This window comes from Strix aluco, chromosome 3 (assembly GCF_031877795.1).
Source record: "Strix aluco isolate bStrAlu1 chromosome 3, bStrAlu1.hap1, whole genome shotgun sequence".
Taxonomy (NCBI): domain Eukaryota; kingdom Metazoa; phylum Chordata; class Aves; order Strigiformes; family Strigidae; genus Strix; species Strix aluco.
The window spans coordinates 27,424,515-27,445,803 of NC_133933.1; the positions used below are offsets into that span (position 1 = coordinate 27,424,515).

At 42.9% G+C, this 21,289-nt stretch overlaps 1 protein-coding gene across 5 annotated transcripts in view; it reads left to right on the top strand.

Annotated features, from left to right (window-relative positions):
* The window catches only part of ESRRG (estrogen related receptor gamma), a 408,226-nt gene that overhangs the window by 6,754 nt on the left and 380,183 nt on the right, over positions 1-21,289 (top strand). Inside the window, exon 1 of one of the 5 annotated variants that reach the window (XM_074817907.1) lies at positions 13,817-13,956. The exons of 3 other annotated variants lie outside the window; for them this stretch is intronic. The gene's annotated coding sequence lies outside the window, so the exon portion shown is untranslated. Of the gene's footprint in view, positions 1-13,816; positions 13,957-21,289 lie in introns of those variants that run through there. One more of the 5 variants, XM_074817908.1, reaches the window with a different exon arrangement.

Here is a 21,289-nt window from a genome sequence, read left to right on the forward strand (position 1 = left end):
AGAGGCAAACCTAAATATGTAAAGACGGTTTGGGATTTTGTTGTTTTGGTTTTGGAGCAAGGGACAAAGCTGCTGAGCTATAGTAGTTTGCTAAACTATTGAGTTGTTTAAATGAGATGTCAGGCAAGACCTTTTACCTCTGAATTTTTATCATCTTTGTTGATAAATATTTGCAGCAAATGAGGGAAAAAAATATGTTGCTTTCATTTTTACTTGCACTTGTTACTATATCTAAGCAGTTCCAAACAGCATTCGTGCAGAGGAATACAGTATAAAATCAGAATAAGGAGGAAATTAAAAATAAGGACTCCCTGCTTTATAATAGATACCTCTAGGTATAGGTGTGAATGAATACTGATTCATTTATACAGTTCTTAAATGTAAAAGCCTTAAGTTTACAACAAAGGTAAACAGCATGTCATACTGCGTTTAGCAGATGTTGGCGTGCTAACTTTAGGAAAATGGAGAGCAGCGGTCCCCTTGACCTCCCTGCGGAAAATTAGATCTTGCCAGAAAGGAAAGGAGAGTGTATAACTACATGGACTATGTTGAGAATGGAAGGTTAACAACTTTAATATTTTATTTCATTTCTTTTATTAATTTATCTCTGTCTTAACTAAATTAAAAGATTTTTTTTTCTTGTGAATGCCCATGTTTTATTCTTTCAGTATATACTTAATAAAATTAAAAAAGTCTTCAGAATAATGCAAATCTAGAGCTTTCAAATGTTTCAAGGGCCTTATGTGCTTACTACATGTGTAAAATTGCCACTAACCATGGTAAAGAGTGGTACATTTTGGCTAAGATTCAATTGCTGAATAAATAGCGAGATAGAATTTTTTTTTTTTTTTTTTTTTTACTGTTATGTCATGTATGGAGAGACCTGGAGTTCATTTCATTATACAGATATAGGAGTACACCTAGGTTGTTGACTGAATGTAGTAAATATATTTGCAACAAATACTGGTGATAATGACATGTTTCCTTGTAAGTATTTAATCTGTTTCAAAATTTGTCTTATTCTTAATAAATAGAGTAGTAGTAATAACTTAGAAATTACTTCCCCACATTTATATTCTGTCTCAAAAGACTTTTTATTCAAAGCACACAAATAAGTATTTCTCTGTCTTTTCTTAGTGACTCATGACCCTAAGATACAGCACTGCCATAATACACGCAGTCTCCCTTCCTCAAAATACTTGCAAGAATAGTACGTTATACGTGGTTTTTTTGAATATACATCAGTAATGTGTAAGTGTCTCTGGCTCTAAGCACAGAGGGAGAAAAGATGATAAATCAATATAAGTTCATTCTAAGTAACTGATGAAGATAAAGGCTCTGTTCTGTTTCCATTGCAGTTAACACCAAAACTCTTGTGACTTTGAATAGCTTCCTCTTACTGTTTGGATTGTAGAAATGCTCAGAAATTCCAGACAGTGTTTTGGTTTTGTTGTGCAGAAAAACATAGAAGTAACATAATCTTTGTTGAAAGCTATGGTTTCCAGGCCCAAATTTTTTCATAGACTTCTATTTAATATTTTTATATTTCTTATCATGTAGTAGGAGGTTTGCCCTCCTGCCCCCCCCCCCGCCCCCCCCCCCCGGCTTGTATCAAATACAAATCCTTAAATTGGTGCCAGTCTTGGGAAGTTGCCAATGAACTGTTGTTAAGTTTAACATCCATTAATGATGACTGTTAAAATGGGTGAAGAACTTACACATTTTCTTCCAGTTAGGAAAATGTTCGAGTAGAACTGAACTAGGTAATTCTATGCATATGCTTATCAGTCAGCGCTTTCTGAACAAATTGTATCACTATTTAACTTTTTTTTACCTTATTCTTTCATATTTTTGTATTCACAAGAAAAGACCAAGGCATCTAAAATATGCTTGAAATTTGTAATTAAAAATCTAGATCTTTAAAAAAGGAATTAAAATAGTCCAGACTTCTGAATTATAAATTAGAATATATTTATTTTTTCTATTGCTAACTTGTCTTTTCTCTGAATACTTTTCTTCCCTCCTCCCTTCCTGTTCATCTTGTACATTTGAAAAATGTTGGAAGTAGTATGTATTTCAGTAGGATACAGTGTAGTGACTCCTTCAGGTTTGAAGGATACTTGGAGCTCTTCATATGATGTCTTTGCATCAGTAGAAAGTGCTAAATATTTATAGGCTGGTTGAATCTTTTACATACAGCAAAAAATACAGTAATCCAGTGATGGTTTCCACTGACACGCAGAAATCAAAAGATTTTGCAGCTGTACAGGTACATATACTGCTACTGACATCAGGTACTTGTGGGGTAGGTGGTGGTGTATTCAGGGAAAAACAGAAATACATGGAGCTTATACTTCTAATTGGGGTGATACCAACTTTTCTTATACACTTAGCAGACACATTTGTACTTTTTGTTTTTCTTTTTCTAATTTGTAATAACATCTATCCAATGGAATAAGTGAGATATATAGATATGTATGACACACATATAGATGTGTGTGTGTATATATATATATATACATATCGCATCAGAGCCAGGGAAAAATTTACTCAAGCAGACAAACTTGCTTTAAAGGAAGTGCCACGTAAAAGAGGAACTTTATGGGTCTGAATTTGTCTGTCTCAATAGAATGAAGAAATTATTGAAACTGTAGCATCCCACCTTCCTTAAACACAACTCTCTTTATTTAAGGAAGGATTACCACTAGTAGACCCCAGTAGTAAGTGAGAGTAACCATAGTGACTGAATTATTTCTCAGCTCCTTTACGCATCACCTAGCAAATAAATTTTCATCAATATGTCAAAATCCAAATTCTTTAAGAAGAAAAACATGCAATAGATTCAGCCTTTAAATACTGGGGATTTGGGTTTTTGTTTTTGATTGCTTGTTTGTTTTGTAGCAAACAGCACTCGTAGAAAAATATTCAAAGTGGGGGAAAAGACATTTGAGGGACTGTGATGAGACTGATACAGATCTTTCCTGAACTGGTAGAAGATGTAGACCAAACCACTTGTCACTGGAGTGCTAATATCTTTAGAATCACATCGAAGTTCATCTGACTTTAAGTTTGGCATTGCATCCATTGAAATCACTGAGATTCATGTTCCACAGTCTGGAACTTCTGCAACCACACCTAACTTTTGTGAATAGTTTATTTTGATATTATAGTTTTAAATGTTTGGGTAAAACATACATCATAAACCTGTGATTGATTATATTACTTGACATTTAATGAGGGAATTTGATCCATTCATCCGAGGGGTATCAAAGTCATAACCCTTACTTTCATATAAGGAAACTGAGGCACAGAAAGAGAAGTGACTCTCAGAAGCCCAGGTTCCCAATGATATGTTGGTGATGGATTTAGAAATACAGAGCAGGTTGCCTATACCTGTTACATGTACGTTGTAGCCTCACAAAGCACAGGCATTTTATGACGCCTTCAAAAACTTCTAAAACCTTGTTCCAACTGTTTCCTCAAGAGCTTTGTGACGCTTTTCCATTCAGTGGCAATGCTTCATTCATCAAAGGTCTATAAAGCTCGTACCTGTATGAGGATTGGAAGGTCTGTTTGCCTTTCCATTACCCAAATAACTTCTTGAATATTAACTCCTGTATTTGTCAGTATAGCAGCAGAATTACCTGTAATCAATTGGAATTGCTCTTGCAAAGCAATTTGTTGCACTGAGGCCACAGGGAGGAAAATTAGCATCCCATGTTGTACATCCTCTGCAGCAGCATAAAGCCGAGAGAGAAAAAATGAGGCATAGCAGAAAACAGTGAAGGGCCATTTTCACTTGGCTTGTACCTAAAGAATTGACCCAAGAAGCAGCATATGCTGGTGGAATAGAAGAAACTGTTTCTGGATGTTAACTCTGAGTAGTATACTGCCCTGGTAACTTAGACAGTAATGTGATATCTGCACAGGTAGGAATGTAGAGCAACAGTCTCCTAACAACTGGAAATTAACACACCAACCTCTTAAAAAGTCATTATTCATACAAAAGAGGGGGAAAAAAAAATGGTTCAGGCAAAATCATGTATCCTGCTGTGCATCTGGCAGTAACAAGTAAGGGTTAGGAATATGGTTTTATATTGAGAGCTATTAAAATAATTGATTGTTGACTGTGGCAATAGTTTTTCTGTAGTCTTAACTGAACGCCCATGTCCCAGAGGCTCAGAGCAGGGGCTGAGACCGGCTGTTCGGGTTGCATGCAAGCCTGATAAGCATAGAGGGTCTAGAACGGGGATCACAGAAGTCCTCAGGATGGCTCCAGAAGGACTTGGATGGGACATTCGTGAGCTAGTGACTTTACTTCTCAGCAGAAATTTAGTAGCAAAACGTTATGGTGAAGTGTCCTAACTAGTAAAATTGCTCTAATGCAATGAACTGTACCGTAGTGTCCAAAAGTACAGTGCAAAAAATTGCCCTAGGTAAAATTATTCTTGTTGAAATAAGTGAATAGAGAAAATAAGGGACACAACTGAACTCTGGATAGCATATATAAAGAATAGTATTAGTCAGTTGGGAAAAACTGATTTGATATCAGTCAGTAATATCAGTCTCCCTGACGTTTCTTTTAATTCTTCTGTAACTAAAATGAGAACTGGCTTCATTCTAAGGGAACCTCAAGAACATGTCCAGCAATGATGTTTTCCATACACCTTGTAGTGTGCTGGTGGACACAGACACCAACATAATACCAGGCTGAAAATTTTCAGCCAAATATGAGGCATGCTTAGCCATCTCATGGGAGAAGGCAAATGCGGATGAAGAGGTGTTTGCAAGGGAAGCAGTTCCCCAACACTAGATTCTCCATGCCTTCCGCCAGAAGCCCATTCGGGGGATGCTCTCCAGCTCAGCAGCCTGGTTCGTGAGTCCTGACACACCTGGCTGGACACCAGCTCCCTCCTCCCCTGCCTGCTTCTCTCTGTGCAAGAAGGAAATGCCAGGTGGCTACATCTGTCCTCTTTTCTTGTCTTTTTTTGGTCAGAGCTGCCATCTGACCAGAGGGGTAACACGGGGAAGATTGATCCCTTTCATGACCTATTCAGGGCTATGATTGTCTAGACCAAAATTGAAAAGACAGTACTCTGCAGTGGGTCTCCTCGTTTTGGTGAAGATGGTTGAAACTCTGCCATCCAACTACAGAGCAGATTAAATCAGCAACTGAAGCATCTTTTATTTTCTATTTCATTATCTGTAGTAGATATATACAGATTCGGGGGCTATCCTTTATATTCCTTCCTGAATCTTCTAAGAAGACAAAAACCAGACCAAAAAATATCGCTCCTTTACTAAACTTATAAAAAAAACAACCAACCAAAAACCTATTAATTTTATATTTTTATAGAGATTTAGTTAAATTGTTACATGTTCTTAGATATGACAAGGTTTCTAAAGCTTTATAAACTTGATGTTTGTAAGCTATTAACAAACTATGATTCAGTAACGCAATGGAAATATCATAGCTAAAAAGGAAATAAACAACTTGCCTCCTTGGCAGAATTATCACTACCCTTTGTGTAGAAAAAGCCTCCGTAGCTGGCTGCCTTTGCTGTAATTACTGGTGTACTTTCTTCCCAGGGTATGCCGTTGTTTGCCACACTCCCTCCACAATATTTTTTTGTAGGGCTTTTGGGTGCAGGAACTTCAACTGATGAAATCTTTTGTACAGCACAAATTTACCTTCTTACCCTGAACAATGTTACTATGTTAAAAATACCTAATGAGAACACATCTCTGGTAGCATAACTCTGGAGCAGTTACCCTAATTTTTGTAGACATTGCTCTGCATTGACACTGGGGCAACTCAGTTAGGCCTGAAGGCAGCAGGTCTCTCACCCTGCCTTTTGCGGCATGAGAGAAGGACCTGGTATTTTGGGGCTTATTTCTGCAAAATGTTGAGCACCTGTAATCCTGCTGACATCAGCAGGAGAGGAGAGCCTGCAGCTCCTGGCAGCAGCAAGCCCCACTAATTTCTGCACTGCCCGGAAATTAACTTCAAGAGTCTCAAAATTGTCATTAAAATTCAATTGTTTCCCTTCATAATTAGACATCCGCCCATGGAAAAACACCCATCGTGTAACTTCTCCCCCTCACCCTGAGGGTGGTACTGGGAGATTAGCTCATGAGAAGGATGGGAAGGTTGCAGCCCTAATGGTGACAGAAAAGACGGAGGCACGAAAACGAGCTTACTTTGCTGTCCTAAAGTTAAGCAGTAATCTACATGGCTCCAACGCTGAAATATGTAATAACGTGGTTGTGGGATTTCATTGCTAAAGGTTTCGCATTGGTTCTGCTTCTGTCTTGGCTATATAAATATTTATAACTTTTTATTTTATTGCTCTTGCTGTGTAACATGACCAAAATATCACAGAAAAAAATGCAATTTCTCAATTTTTTATTAGAAATTGAAGATCAGATCCCCAGCTAATATAAATTGGCATGACTCCACTGATTTCATGAGATCTATGTCAGCTTTCACTGGCTGCATATCTGGTTTCTAGTTTGTGGCTTTGACCAGCTAATTACTGAGTAAGACTTCACCATACCATGACATTCATATACAGTAATGGAATTCAGGGGTCTGACTGGGGTTAAGCAGTTAAATATAAGTAAATGCATTGGTCTGTGGAATAAGATCTTTTCACTTTTCTCATCATTTTTCATCATGAACAACTGGATTAAAACTAGTGTCCTCTTCTTCCCATTGGTCTCTTGCTAGAGGTCTGCAGGTATAAGAGGAAGGATGGGTTCAGTATCAGCACATGTCACTTAGGGCTCGAGAAATGAGCATCTTCAATGCACACCAAATGAGCTAAAATTATAGGGAGTATTTCCAGCAGGCATTCCAGGGCTGTGGACGCAGCCTGGGAACCCGTGGTCCAACAGGCTTTGTCACCCTGACTGATGTTAAGGAAGTCCTCCCTACACGCTTCCGTATGTCATTTTCTACCTATATCTATCACATCTTTGCAAGTACAGCTTTTTGCGTGTGCCTGGGGATATACTTACGCATGTTGAAAAGTCAGAAGACTCACTGAACTTTTAAAGCTGGGTAATGTCAATGTGCTTCAAGCAGGGTAAGGATGGAGTTGAGGTAGTTGAGGTCCTTCAGTCCAAAATTGTTTAAGATCCAGTATTGACCTATTCATCTTTTGACTTAACATGCCAGCTGAAGTTCTGCAACCTCAGGGAAGACTTAATTTGTACAGTGTTGGGGTTCCATACTGGAGTGTCACAGGTGCTTTCTTCTCAACTACAATAGTATCACTTCCTCTGTCTTTATATAAAACATAGCAGTTAGAGAATTCAAGTTCAGGGATGAAGGGTTTCAAGTTTCCTCTTCTTCCAGTCTATAAACTATGTTATGCATAGGCTTCTTCCACCCTTCCTTTTGAAGCTCTACCATCAGCGTTTAAGGTTATTCAAGCCAGAGAAAAGAAGCAGCAAGGAGCATGACTGTAGCCTCCTGTGAGAACACTGAATTATGTGGGATAATCCTGGATCTCTGGCTTCCAGGACTCCTTTAGCACTTATACATTAAGAATAAATACATTAATGGGCTTTTGAGAATTCCTGAGATATGACCTGAATCATAGATAGAGCCTATCTGCCATTAAACGTAATACCTTCTTGGCAGCCATTCCTCTTCTGCAACCTTTGGCTTTGAGATCTGTTTTGGAGAGGCAAGAGGCATTTTGGAAATCTTGTAGTCAGCACCTGTATACCCAGGAATCAGGCCCATCACATACTGGTTTGTACCTGTACTTTCCCCAGTATGTTGTATGTAATTTGCACATACAGCACGGTTGCTTAAGTGCAGACTGTTAATTGTTGGTTATTTTAATATTTGTGTAGCATGTGAAAGGGGAAAGGCCTTAAATTCTCTTTGTATTTTAAATAACTGTTTTGGCAGTTACACAACCCATAATGTTTATATTTTTATGGAATGCAGTGTTTGTGACTGACGTTAAAATGAGAGGAGCAGATACCAGATATGGCCAAGCAGGTTCTAGAGTTGGTCCAGACTGGGCCAGCCGTGCGCCACAGCTGGCTGTCAAGGGCACCTGGAAAGGTGCCACTTAGCACTGTACAGTTTGTCTGCTATGTATATGCAATGTTATTACTTGCTGATGGCAGAATATAGACTTTTGTCTATATTAAGCAAGCCAAATTCTGATCCTTTTACTACTTCTTAGAGTTAGTTCAAATTTCTCTGACACTAGGCACAATTCTTGTTAGAAGCCAGACTGCAAAAGCTGAGGGGTGAGCGTGCTTATTCTGAGCTGACTTGGATCTCGTATTGAGGGCCCCACCCCAAATCCTGATCTCTGATAACTTTTTAACACCATGTTACTGCTAGCGTACAAGCCAAATGTCTGTGCAGATATTTGTGTTTCAACAGACAAATGCAAGCTCATTTTTTTTTTCCTTCTAAGTATGTTATGCTTTACAGACATGAGTAACCCATGTGGGATATCTTTCCCACAGAGTAAAACCAATGTAAATTCACATGACTCAGGGTTTTGTTTCAATGCTCATGTATAAACTCTCATTAGAAATGATTATGCTTGAAGATCAAAAGAAAAGTGCACTCGCTTGTATTAATGTTTAATGCATAATTCACATTGTTAGAACAAAAAACAAAACAGTTGGTGGTTGTTATGACATATTAAACATTGGCACTACTAACCAATTCCCATAGAGGATCCTTCATTTCATTGCATTGGCCATGTGCTGAGATTTCCTCTTGCACGTGTTGTGCCATTGTTTCAGAGATTTAAAGACACCTTCCTCACTGGATGAATAACTCCCCCTTAATGACAGGAATGGAGGAGAGCCAGGATACACCACCACTGCAGGTGGCTCCAACACTCAGAGACCTCTCAGTGGAAGCAGAGTGTAAAATAATCTAATCCAATTGTTTACACAAGCAGGATTTCAGATCAGGCATGCTTCTATATGGCCTGAAACTCTCATTGCCTTCAGTCTTAGTCTAGTTTGAGCCTTAATATCAAGACTAGACCCATGGTCAAAAGCACCCAGCATGGCAGAATTCAAGGAGAACTTGATTTCTTGTTTTATATTTATCCATGTTTTACCTTCTTTAGTCAATGCTTACTTTCTTACCAGAAAGCTTCTTGCTTAAATAAGCAGGTTTTATGTGAGGGAGGCATACCTGAAATCCATTCCCTATGTCCTTAACCGAGACCAGCACAGGAGAGCAAAGCCATGCTCGTAACCACAAATCGAGCTTAGGAACGAGAATCCTAATGATGTGTGGCATCATTGCCTGTTACACGGTGTAGCGGGGCTACTTCGTCTGCATAAGAGAAGACCCCTGGGTACCCTCTGCCTTCCCACATTACAGCCTTTCACACAAAGTAGGAGTTGGGTATTTTTATCTTCATAGCTTTTATTGGCTTTTTCCATGTCAGTGTTTAAAGGGTCAGCAATTTGTACCATCCAGCTTTTATATTTATGCCTCTTTCAAAAAAAATTGGCTGTTTTATTAGCTGAGCTTACATCATTTCTTTCTTGTCTAGTTTTTTTTTTTTCTTTTTTCCTAAAAAAAATCCCAACAAACAACCTTGAGCTTAAAGTTTAGGAATTTTAATTCATGTCAAAGAGTCACCTCCCTTCCTAGGGAGGTCTGTAGCACAGAATGAGACTGAATGACATTTGACAAACTTTTTGCTTGGCACAAAGTCGCAAAAAAATATGTATGTTCTCATTATCATTTTGGTAACCTTTCTGTGTACCAGTAGTAATACAATATACCTGATTCAGAACAGAGTAGCTGCCTGAGTTTCGGGTAGGTTCTTCCTGATTCAGATCTCTGTAAGCAAACCATAAATTAGTTCTTTATTCTTAATGTGCCTGCTGAAGGCCCTGTTGTTCTCCAAATCCTTCTGTGCAAGTCTGGGAGGTTCCTCATTCGGGAACTAATATTGTTGAATCAGAATGGGTGCTATTGCTTTGAATGGTATGCGGACAAAGTACAAATGGATCATGCGTGTTCAAGAGGACAGAGCAGAGCTTCTGGTTTTGTTTTCTTTCTGTTTATAACAACCCGCTCAAAATATTTATGATTGGGAAGCTGGTATTTTCTCCAGTAAAGAACTTTAAGGCAGCTGAGAATGTTCTCAGAGTTAAATTGTTTATTTTTTAGTGGAGTGTACATGGCATTGCTATCCTGAAATTGATCATAAATACATAGCTGTTGTGGGGTTTTTGTTGAGAAAGAAAAACCTGTAGTGAATTAAATATGCTTCACGAGGAAAGAAGCAGGTCAAACATTGGGCAAATTTAACCTCATGTTATACAGAAAGACTGAATTCTGTTGTTTTCACCTGTGGGATTTTGGACTTGTCTACACACCAAATTATTCCAAAAGATTTATTAGGTACGCTGCAGTAATTACTTTTGACTAAAACCATGTGTAGACAAATCTTACACCAGCATAGGAATTCTCTTGAAATATCTTAATCCACTTTGAAAGTGGATTAAGTGAAACCAGGAAACAACTCGGTCATTCCAGAATGAATAAGCTATCTGAACACAGTTCTGCTTTACATTCACATCCGACCTTATTCCAGCATAATTTTCCTGGGCTGAGAGGCTCCTAGGATATATCTACATAGCAAATGAACATGTGATTATAGACATACCAACCTTTCCTTTACTCTCACTGGCATGAGTAACAGCAGTAATGAAAGATGGTAGCAGAGACTTCAGTCCAGGCTATTAACTGAAGCATATATGCAGTTGGTTGTGAACAGCCTCTGCTGAAATCCACCTCATCACACCCTCACTTCAGATACAACTCACGTCCCTTAGACTAATACCGGGGTTGGGAATGCCTCTCTGCAGCTCCGGTGTGTACGCACACCAAAGATTGCATACGCGATAGGACTGCGCAGCTGAGCTCAATGGAAAACAGGTGAATTTAACTTCAGAGGTTAATCACATTGGAGAAGAAGCATGGCTCACACATTTTTAATATACACACCTTTGACAGCCAAATAAAGTGTCAGCTGTGTGACTGTGGAGGCCAAATTAAATATGCTGTAGACAAGCACAACTCAGTTGATTTCACTGGGGCTGAATCTGGCTCCATAGGTGAGATCTTGCTTATTTGACTAATACTTATTTTGTTGCCTATCTGCTCATTTATTTTAATGAAATTAATGCATTTTAATATTGCTTTAAGTGCATTCCAAAAATAGCAATTTGATTAACTAATTCACTTTCAAAAGTGTAACAATCACGACTAAAAATCTCCCTGTTAGCTGAGGTATGGAATAATTGCAAGTAGCATCTTGGGTAGCTATGCTATACCCTTCATCCTTTCAAACAAATTCCCCACATCAATCAGAAGAGCCTCAGTTAGAAATGAATGGTGAAATACAGTCAACAATCAAGCTGTACACAGTGCTTTTCAAGTCTACCAAAAAAATGTATCAGTAATGTACTCTGTACTCTGCTGAGACAGTACAGTTAAGACAGGTAAGAATTTAGCCTAAAAGCAGTTCAAAACAAGTCTAAAACAGAAACATGAAACAAACTTGTCTTTCTAGCCAAGCCAGAAAGCATCTTGAGTAGCTTGGGTTAAAAAAAAAAAAAAAAAAAAAAAAAGAGGCACTTTCAATTTCAGGCTCCTTAAAATGATGCTTGGACTGTACAATATTCCGAGAAGGATTTCTTTTTTTCCCCAACTCTTTTGTCAGTTGCGATAGATGCTCTCACCATTTAAAATAAGGTGCTATTGAGAGCACCGAGTCCAGCAACAGAGAAGGCGTACACTAACTTCTCCCCTGACTTTTATCTCCTTATAAAAACTGGAATAGCAAAACCTGATTAATAACAATATTAAGGAAAGGCAATTTTCCCTTTTATTGTATTTAAATAAGGAAAATGAAAGTGTTAATGCTAATATTAAGGCTGAACAGAGGCAGTTGCAAAAAATAATTTAGTTGCAGCCCTGCTGCTGTGTCCCTTCATGAACTGCACTGCGCTAGTTACATGTGTATCCGCAACGTTGTAAGTTGTTATTAAAATAGGTGGTGCAAAACCCAAAAACACAGGAGTTAAACTTGACTTTGGGCGCTGCTGGGACGCTCTGTGGTCGCTGTGCAGGTGTTGTGGTGTTTCAGCAGTTTGGGATATTAACAGTGTCTAAGTAACAACTGCTCTCTAGCTAGAGAGGCACTTAAATCTGGACTACCATGGAGAGTTTCGTTTTAAGTGAGGCCTAGTTCTGGAAATGCTTTTGCACCGAGTTAAAGCCAACGTGTAAAAGGTCCCCGGAATTTAGCAGGACCGTTCACGTAGACTTAACAGGATTTGCCTTTTAAAAGTGCCCAGATCAAGGAAAGAAAATGCAGGTGGCTTACCAGCCCCTACCATTACTCATAACACCGCTCACAGCGTGCACCGTGGTCACACCGACTTCGGTGCTGACTGCAGGCCTGAGCTCGCGCTCTGTTCTAACGTAAAACGTCCTGCTTTCAGAAATAGATGCTCCGCAACCCTAGCAGCAGAGGTAGGCAGCGATGGCCTGAACACCCGTGATTAAATCCTGCCAGGGTTCAGCGAGTCCTTCGCTCGCCCGAGCAGCGACGCCATTGTGCTCGCGCGCTGCCGCCCTGCCGCCCTCCGGCCCCGCAGCCCACGGGGCGCACCGGGGCACCCCGAATTTAACCCGCTGACAGAGGGCTCTGTGCGTCGGGGGCTCCCCCCCCCTCCCCACCAGCCTTCCCTTGCAGAGGCTTGTAGGAGATTTTGGGGGGCGCGGCGCCGGGCCTGCACGGCAGCAGCAGTGCGGCGGCTGCACCGCCAGCAGCGTTGCTCCTCGCCTACCTTCCTCTTGCGTTTCGGGTGGTTTCCTTTCCTTTTTTTCTAAAAAATTTTTTTTTTTCTTTTTTTGGTGGTGTCCCCCCTCCCTCCCCGCCCCCCCTGCCGCGGCTCGGCAAATGGCCTGCTGGCGGCTGGCGGCGTGTGCGTGCCCGTGTGTGTCCCCGCGTCCCCTGGGCGAGGTGTCCCGTCCGCCGCCGGAGGACTCAGCCGCGGCACCCCCTCCCCGCCCCCCGTTATCGGTAGTTGGTTTTGTCGGGTTTTTTTTTTGGTTGGGTTGTTTTGTTTTGGTTTGGTTTGTCTGTTTTTTCCAGGTGGGACTTGGCGGTGACCGGCGAGGCTCGCCTGGCACTGAATGTCACCCTGAAGGTAAAATGAAAGACAAAAAGATGAACGCATGCCTGCTCCCCCCGGCCGCGCCGCCGCCGCCGCTCCCCCGCGCCCGCCGGCGAGCGGCCGCCACCATCGCGGGGCGGCAGCCCCCGCCGCGCCCCGGATTTCCTGTCCCGGCTTTTTATTATTTCGCTTTTCTTAAAAAAAAAAAAAAAAAAAAAAAAAATATAATGCCGCCGCCGCTGCACAAAAAAAAAAAAAAAAAACCCGCATGCAAAGGAAACGTGCACGTACCCGGTAACGAGCCCAGGAAAAACCCGGCCGCTTCCCCCTTCTCCTGCCAAGTTATCATTGAGAAAACAGACAGGCGGCGTGACGTCCCGGGTCAGGCCGAGTGCGGACCGGCGCTACCAAGGCGGCAGGGAGGCCCGGGGCCGCCGCCGGGGCCGGGGCCGCGGGGCCCGGGGCCGCCGCTGCCCGCCCGGGGCCGCCGCCCGCCCGCCGGGCCGCGCCCGCCGCCGCCGCCGCCCCCCGCGCCCCCCGCCCCGCCGCCGCGGCGCCCCTCGGCCTGCCGCCCGCCGGCGGCTCCCCCCTCGCCGGCGGAGGTCGCGGGAGCCCAGTTAAAGGAGGCGTGTGTAAAGATTTTGCAATGTCCCTGCATGGTGTTGTAGACTTTCCTAGCAAAGAAACCGGCTTCGGCTTCTTTAAAATCCCCGACGACTCACCTGATTAACCTGCCTGCGGTTCTGAGCTGACCAGGTAAAGCGAGCCCCCCCCTCCCCACCCCGCACCTCTGCGAGCTGGCATTGCATCGGGGGCATGTTTTTGCTTGGAGACGAGACGCTGCCAGAAGCGCTTCCCACCCCCCCCCCCTTCCCCCCCCGCCCCCCCCTTCCACCTTCAGACCTTGCCAATTTGCACTTGCTCAGAGTCATTCCCCCCAAAAAATCAGCTTCGTAAAAAGCCGCACAGCAGCACCGGCCACCCGGGGTTTAGCCGTTCTCGCCTCTCGGACTATTATTTAAAATTATTGGCCCGAGGGGGGAAGGGAGAATGGTTTTTTTCCCGCTGACAGACCCTACCCCGGCAGGTTTTGTCCCCCCCGCGCGTTGCCCAGGGTCAGGAGTGCCGGGGAAGTGACGAGGCTTCAGCCAGCAAGAGTTTGGGGCCGGGGTCCCGGGGTGACTCTGGCGGTTGCGAGCCGGGAAGGGGGACCGGACTCTCAAAGCCTGTGCCGGGGCGCGTGTGACTGTCGCGACGGCTGCCCGTGCCGCCCACCCTCCCCCGGGGTGCCCTTTCGGGAGCCCCGAAGTGTCCCGGCTGCGGCTGCGGCGCGGCCCGGGCGGCGGCGGCGGGGCCCGCCCGCCCCGGCGGGGTGAGGCCGGCGGGGGGGCCCGTCCTCGTCCCCGTCCCTCCCCCGCCGCCCTCTCCTTCTTGAAACACTTCTGCCGGCGGCTGGGGGGAGCCGAGCAGGCCTGGGGGGAGCCCCGCACGCCGGGCGGGGGGCATCGCCGCCGCCGCCGCCGGGGGTTCCTGTCTCGCTGTCCCCGGCCGCGGGAGCGGCGGCGTGGCCGCGCCACGCGGGACGCGCCCGGCTCTGCCTGCGCCGGAGTGTGGGGACCCGCGGGCGGGCGCAGGGGGACACGGACACGCACACACAAAGGGAGCGGGGGCCGCTCGCACCCACAATCAGGAGGGGCGAAGCAAAGTGTGGAAAGTCAGCGCGCCGCCGGCTCCTCCCGATACTTCACCCTCCCGGCTCCGGGCGGGGGGGGGGGGGTTACAGAAGTGGTCGCGCGGGGGGATCCGAATGTGACCCGGCTGCGAGGAAACTGGTTTCCCACCCCCCCACCCCCCCCCTTTTTTTTTTTTTTTTTTTTTTTTTTCCTGGGCATTAATGCTACGAAGGGGCGAGTGGTCTGGAGGTATATTTTGAAGTGCTGCAGGGGAAGCGCTCTGAGTACTTGGTCTAGTTAATATGTTTCTCGTGATACCAAAGAAGAGAGGACTGCATTTAGGAGATGACTAAATAATGGGGGAGGCAAGTAAAAATGAGTAGAATATAAAGGAGAGGAAAATGAAGGTGAATGGTAGTGTGGGAAGGCAGGCACTAGGCAGCTTGGGTTTCTCTCCTGTAATTCCCTCCCGCCCCCCCCCCCAATCTTGTCATTTCATACTATTAAGGAGACTCTAACAGCAAACATAAGCCAACAGAAAAAACAGATGACCCCCGACACACTTCAGCCTATCATCATTTGTGGCCAGGAGGGAAATCTGAATGCCCTTTGCATAAAACCACCAAAGTTTGAAGCATTTGGTAGCCACCCTGTCTCAAATACAAAGCGTAAAACTTGCCTGATACATTTTGGTGTTACTTCCCTGTTTTATTTCAGAGGACAAAGTGCTCTGGTGTAGCATACCTACCGTTACTTTCAGAATGGGAGTAGTTTACAATATAACCTACATTAGATTATACGCGGTGCGTGCGTTGCATTTCCACTGAAAATAGCCAAAGACTTAGAATGACGAAACGACTCGTGCTTATGATCTTTGTTGTCTTGAGAGCATCAAGGTAGCCGTGGTTCTGTGTGCTGGGGAGGGGGGGGCTGTGGTGTGAGGGGTTTCACGTTCGTATGGGAATCTGGCAGGTCTCCTTTTAGAGGACTTTACAGTTTAAAATGTGCCAGGGGCAGGAGAAGGTAAACACGACATTCAGTGTGCTCATTATCAAAATAAGGAAAACAAATCGATTGCATTAACTCTGTGTGCAGTATCGCAGCTATTCCACAGTATTTTGTCAGAAATTAAAAGGTTACCACTAGAGTACCATATCCCTATCTTGAGCCTGGCACCACTTATTACTGCAGCGGTATTTCAATATTAAGTGATCTTAGAGATATTTCATCTTTCATTTTGAATCCTGAATTTGAATCAGCATTAGGATGTCAGGGCTGCGAGATAAGGTATAACAAACTAAGTAGACAGCTGAAGGGCTCCCGGTGAAGGTGTTGCTGAGAAGGATATCTTGGGCCGTTCGCAGTAACCTTGTTTACAGGGACATTTCAATTGCAACCTGAATTTCAGCGAGAGGCTGCCTGGACCAATGCCTGCATGTCTGAAACCCATCACAAGTGTCTTTTGCACTCTAAACCCTCTCTTTGCCTTCCTTGCATACTCGCAAAAACTTTTGGGGAAGGTTAGGATGATTTTCTGATATGAAAATTAAGATGTTTTCCTAAGAGGAACGCTGCTCTTTGAACTCGTGTACATTAGCAACAAAGTATTCATGAGGTTTGATTTTTTTCTGGTTCTCTGATGTGTCAGGATCAGTAGTTACACCAGTCTTTTTAACTTCACGTGCATGGCTTTGATTTATTATATTTAAGTCTCGGCGGTTTCGAACGTATTTTGCAGCACATGAAGTCGGTTCAAGTCAGAATGTGCAAAGATGCATATTGTAACAAGGAACAGTTTTGTAGTGATCTGCTAATTTTGTGTTTTCTTTTCCTAAAGCTGTTCCAGGAAAATCACGTGCATTTAGCGAGTGGGTGCTAAATGCCAGCAGCCACACTGATGAAGAAAGATGCTGTTGAAATACTTTGGAATAATAAATAGGATATGTAATGGTCAACCACAAGATAAAAATTTTACACAGTGTTTTTATGGCTCTAAATTGGCTGCATTGTAAACCAAGCTTACTATTCTATTAAGTCATCAGAGTTTTCAATTATTTAAGATTTCTAGTCAAGCTATCTAATGTAGTTTCATCGTCCATATCAGAAAATTATACATAAGGTTGTAATCCCTTGTTGTTGGTATGTGAGGGCTTTGTTGTGGATGGGGGTTTAATTTTGACTTATCAGGACAAATATTACAAAGCACGCACACAGAAAAATCATATGGAAATGGCCCCGGTCCTACGAAATGAGGATAGTTACAGCACTGAAATGTAGCTAATACAATTTGAGATCCACTCACTAAGAAACCTTGACAGTATCTGCCTTGCAGGTACCGTGCATTTGGAAATACTATATCTCCATTTAAATGCAGATCTTCAGTTTTCTCCAGGGGGCAGTTGGCGAATCTTTCGATTGAACCACCGGTACTAGAAAAACTAACTGAAGATTTACCCATGAACAAGAGACCCTTTCAAGTCTGCCTTTTTGAAATAATGATTATAAAATTTCCTAATATTGTGATTTTATATCGATTTTGAATGCCTTTCAAAAGTCACAGGGAAGGAATAGTGTCTTTTACTCAAGGTAGGCCAATGTTTGCACGCTTGTTTAGCAATCTTAAGAGAGATAACTGTTACAAATAAGTTCTTTGTTTTTACATGGGTATTGTGTTTGCATGTGAGTTTTGTCAAATGGACAGAGCAGTCTTGCTTTGATTTTGACCTAGATTCCTCCTGATTATTCCTATACAGCTAGTACCTGCTTATTTCCCACTGTGAAAATAGGAGAACAACTGTTGATGCTATCTAGCTGGGGCTACATGGGCAATAGGCACACATGTCCAGTTATCTCCCCTCCTCCTCCTCCAAGGCTTCATTAGTAACGGATAAAATAGCGCTGCAGTCCAAAGAGGGTGCAGGCCATTACTTGCTTTCCTGAGAATTTTCATTCTTTGAGGGTTTGATTCAAAGGAAGATGGAAAAAACCCCACAACTGGGTGGAATGAGTGAATTTGTTTCTGTTTCCAGATTTGGCACACAAATTTTGCACACTTGTAGGGATGAACAGGGCTATGTTTTATTTGAAACAAGTCTCAGATGCGGCTTACTTCATATTCGCTTGAAACTCAGTGCCAGTAGGTATCAGTCCTCCTTAGAGGGGCTTGTCCCATCCAGTCCAGTTTTCTATGTTGTTTGCCAGCCGTCTAGGTTGCGGTGTAACCCAAGGCATTAAAAGCCCAGGGCGTAGGGAACAGGAACTCCCTGTTTGGGGTGCAGGCAGCACAAACTACCTGGTGCAGGGGAGACAGAAGATCCTGACCTTCTCTACGCTGGGTGCCATCTGCTGCATGTGTTCCCGGCTGCTCCGGTCTACCCACCGGGGGCAAGGGTGCTGCCCAGGGAGGCTGCCCTTGTCCCTGTGCCAGAGCCATGAGGTTGTGGAGATATCATCCGTATTATGCTCACCTGTTTAATGGCACATAACCCATCGGCCTCAATACCCTGGAGAAAACATGCACTTCAGCCTCTGCATAGAGTTCAAGGCAGATCTGCAAAGTCCAGCCTTACATGCACCAGCATTAATGGCAAAGCTCCCATTCAGCTTAATTGATATTCCTATAAACATCTGCAGGTTTCTGCTTCTAGTGGAAGCTACAGCTGGGTGGACTTCTTAAATTAATGTTTTGCATATTGAGGTTGAAAGGGAAGTCGAGCCTGATACATTAACTTATCATCTGTGCCATTCTCTTGACATCAGCTGGATTACTACAAGCATATATGACAAGGAGATTAGGTGCAAGATCTTCACACACGCATGCTTCTGTTAGCATGTTGATCAGTGGAGATGTTACTTCCCTGAAAACCCTGTTCTAAGTCAAGTCTAGGCAAGCACAAACCTGTGCATGCATATACAAGTTGAGCAGGGCCTATCCTTTATAATACAATTTTTTTCCTTTAATATCTGAGCAAGATCTCTTATTATAACTCAACCATTAGGGGAAAGAAAATGGAACTTTTCTCAAACAGCTTTTCTGTTGGGGAATCTAGTGGCAGTTGCTTTGAAGCATGTGTAATTGATTATCATACATTTATTTTAAAAAGGAGACATAACAAGGAATCTAACATGATGTTTTGGAATATATCTTCTCCCCACAATGTTCTTGAGGGAAATGTAAGGTTGCAGGCATCATTTCATGCCCTGTATGTTTTTGAACATAAATCAAAGAAATTGTTGGAGAGTTATAGATGTTCATAGCAACTGTAGCTATAATAAACACATGCAGTATATATTTTCCAAGCTATTTTGTATGGGTGAAAAGCTGAAGCTGGCATTTTGTACGAACAATTCAACTTCATCACTGAAAATTTATTTCCTAGTTAGGGTGGATTACCGGTGTAGCATGAAGTCGTACACCTTCGTTTAAGTTCATCTGGTTATGAAGCCTCAGTTAAAATTGGGAAAGAATTTAAATTGAATCTAGACACCTTGAATGAATTATTCCAAATGTCAAATTTATTGTGATGCCTCCATGGTGATATTTACATCTATATTATGACCTATATTGGTTTCAAAGTATGCCAGATACTTTAGAGAGCAAATAAAAGACAAGAACAGTGTGAAAACCAAACAGTTTTAATTGTACAGATAGCACAAAATGTGAACGTAGTAAATACAACAGGAAAGAGAATCCTGAACAATCCGTTAGTGCAGAGCTGCTAATGGGACCAACACCTAGCTTAGGCATACAAATTTCTTGATGATTGTATTACTTTTGGGTTAAAGTCTTAATAGATGAAAAGGGACAAGTGACTTTTATGGAGGAATTCCAATGAGGAGAGCGTAGCCACTCAGTGTGTGAGGATGAGGAAGGTGTTCCATATGTTGATGAGGATGCAAATGCATTAAAACGCTGGAAAGGAAATCCAGTAGTGACAGTTAATATGTGTATGGATAGGCTGGGGATAGGACATATTCAGGATCTGTGCAGAGATCAGACGCGTCTAGATGAACAGAGTTTCGGACTTAACATTTAAGAAAAATCCTGAGTGTCTGACTGAAACAGGTGGGATGTGTTTCTTGGAGTCTGGCCTTCCAGGTGCTTTCAGGTGTAGATCTCATTACTCTGTGTACTCCTATTGGGCTCGGAGATTGATGATTAAAACTGATACTGCTTATTGAAAATTTTGAGACTAGCTAAAAGGTGTGACTTTTAAAAGTGTCACTGTGCTTCTGCTGGACTTGTTTTATTGCGGTTACTTTCAATCATTCCTCTTTTATTACAAGAGCCAGAAATCTCTTTTTAAAAGAGAGAGCTGATCTCTTATTACTTGACTCCCGGAAACAGGGTTTTAAAATATAAAACAAATATCCTGAGATTGATGCTAAAACTGAGAATTTGCTCTGTTTTACTTGTTTGTAGTATTAGCCTTAAATGACTTCCTCTTGATGATGTCTTTACATTTTAAGACCGACATGAATTAAACAAGAAGCTGTCTAAATTGTTACAACTGGTGGACGTCGGGAAGGCAGGGCACGGCCCATCTTGGGCGCCCAGTACTAGTTCAGAGTTCAGAAGACCAGGCAGTGGGGTTGGTTTCCAAGGGCCACCCTTTCCACTGAGGATGGGTGGAGGAGGGATGGAGACATACAGCTTCTGACATCCCGTAAGCTTGGGGTTGGCTTCCCCTTCTTCATTTCTTGCCTAGCTCTTGCTCCCCATCCTCTCTGAACATTTTTTGTGGTCTCTCCTTAGTAGCCAGGCTACTTTACCCTGTCCTCCAAAGCTTGGAAAATGGACTTTGAATTGTTACTATACTCCCTGCTGGATACAATGCTGTGAAAACAAAATTCAGTAAGAAAATCAGAAAGGAGAGAAAAGGAAAGACAGAGTGTCGCAGGTTGAGGTATAGCTGTGAAGACTGGAAGGAGAAAGATTTGGCAATTCCTGTGTGTCCCATGATCTGGATCCATATATACTTTTACAAAAGACTGGACCTGAAGGAGCTGTGTCCCTGGATCCGTATTGACCCAGCTGTGACAGATGGGACACGATTATAGAAGAGAGGCAAGGAGAAATGAAGTCTAACCTGGAGTGGACGTCCTCCAGCCTTAACAAGTGCCAGTTGGGCTGTGTGGGGTAGGCCTGTTGAATATGGTTGGATGACTGCTCTTGTGCTGCATTAAGAAGTCTCAGCCTTTTTGCACAGACACTTGGGTATTTAGAGGCTCTTGAGGAGGAATTCTTCATTCACTGAAATTCCTGCTTCCACAAGGATTTTTTTTTTACTTGTCTTAAATTAGTGCCTTGAGTTCCACCTGACAAAAAGAGCTTGTTTTTGTGCTGAATTTCTAAAAGAAAAAAACCCCTCTCCTGCCGTATTACAGTCAGAAGAGACCAGGTGGACAAGGGTTGC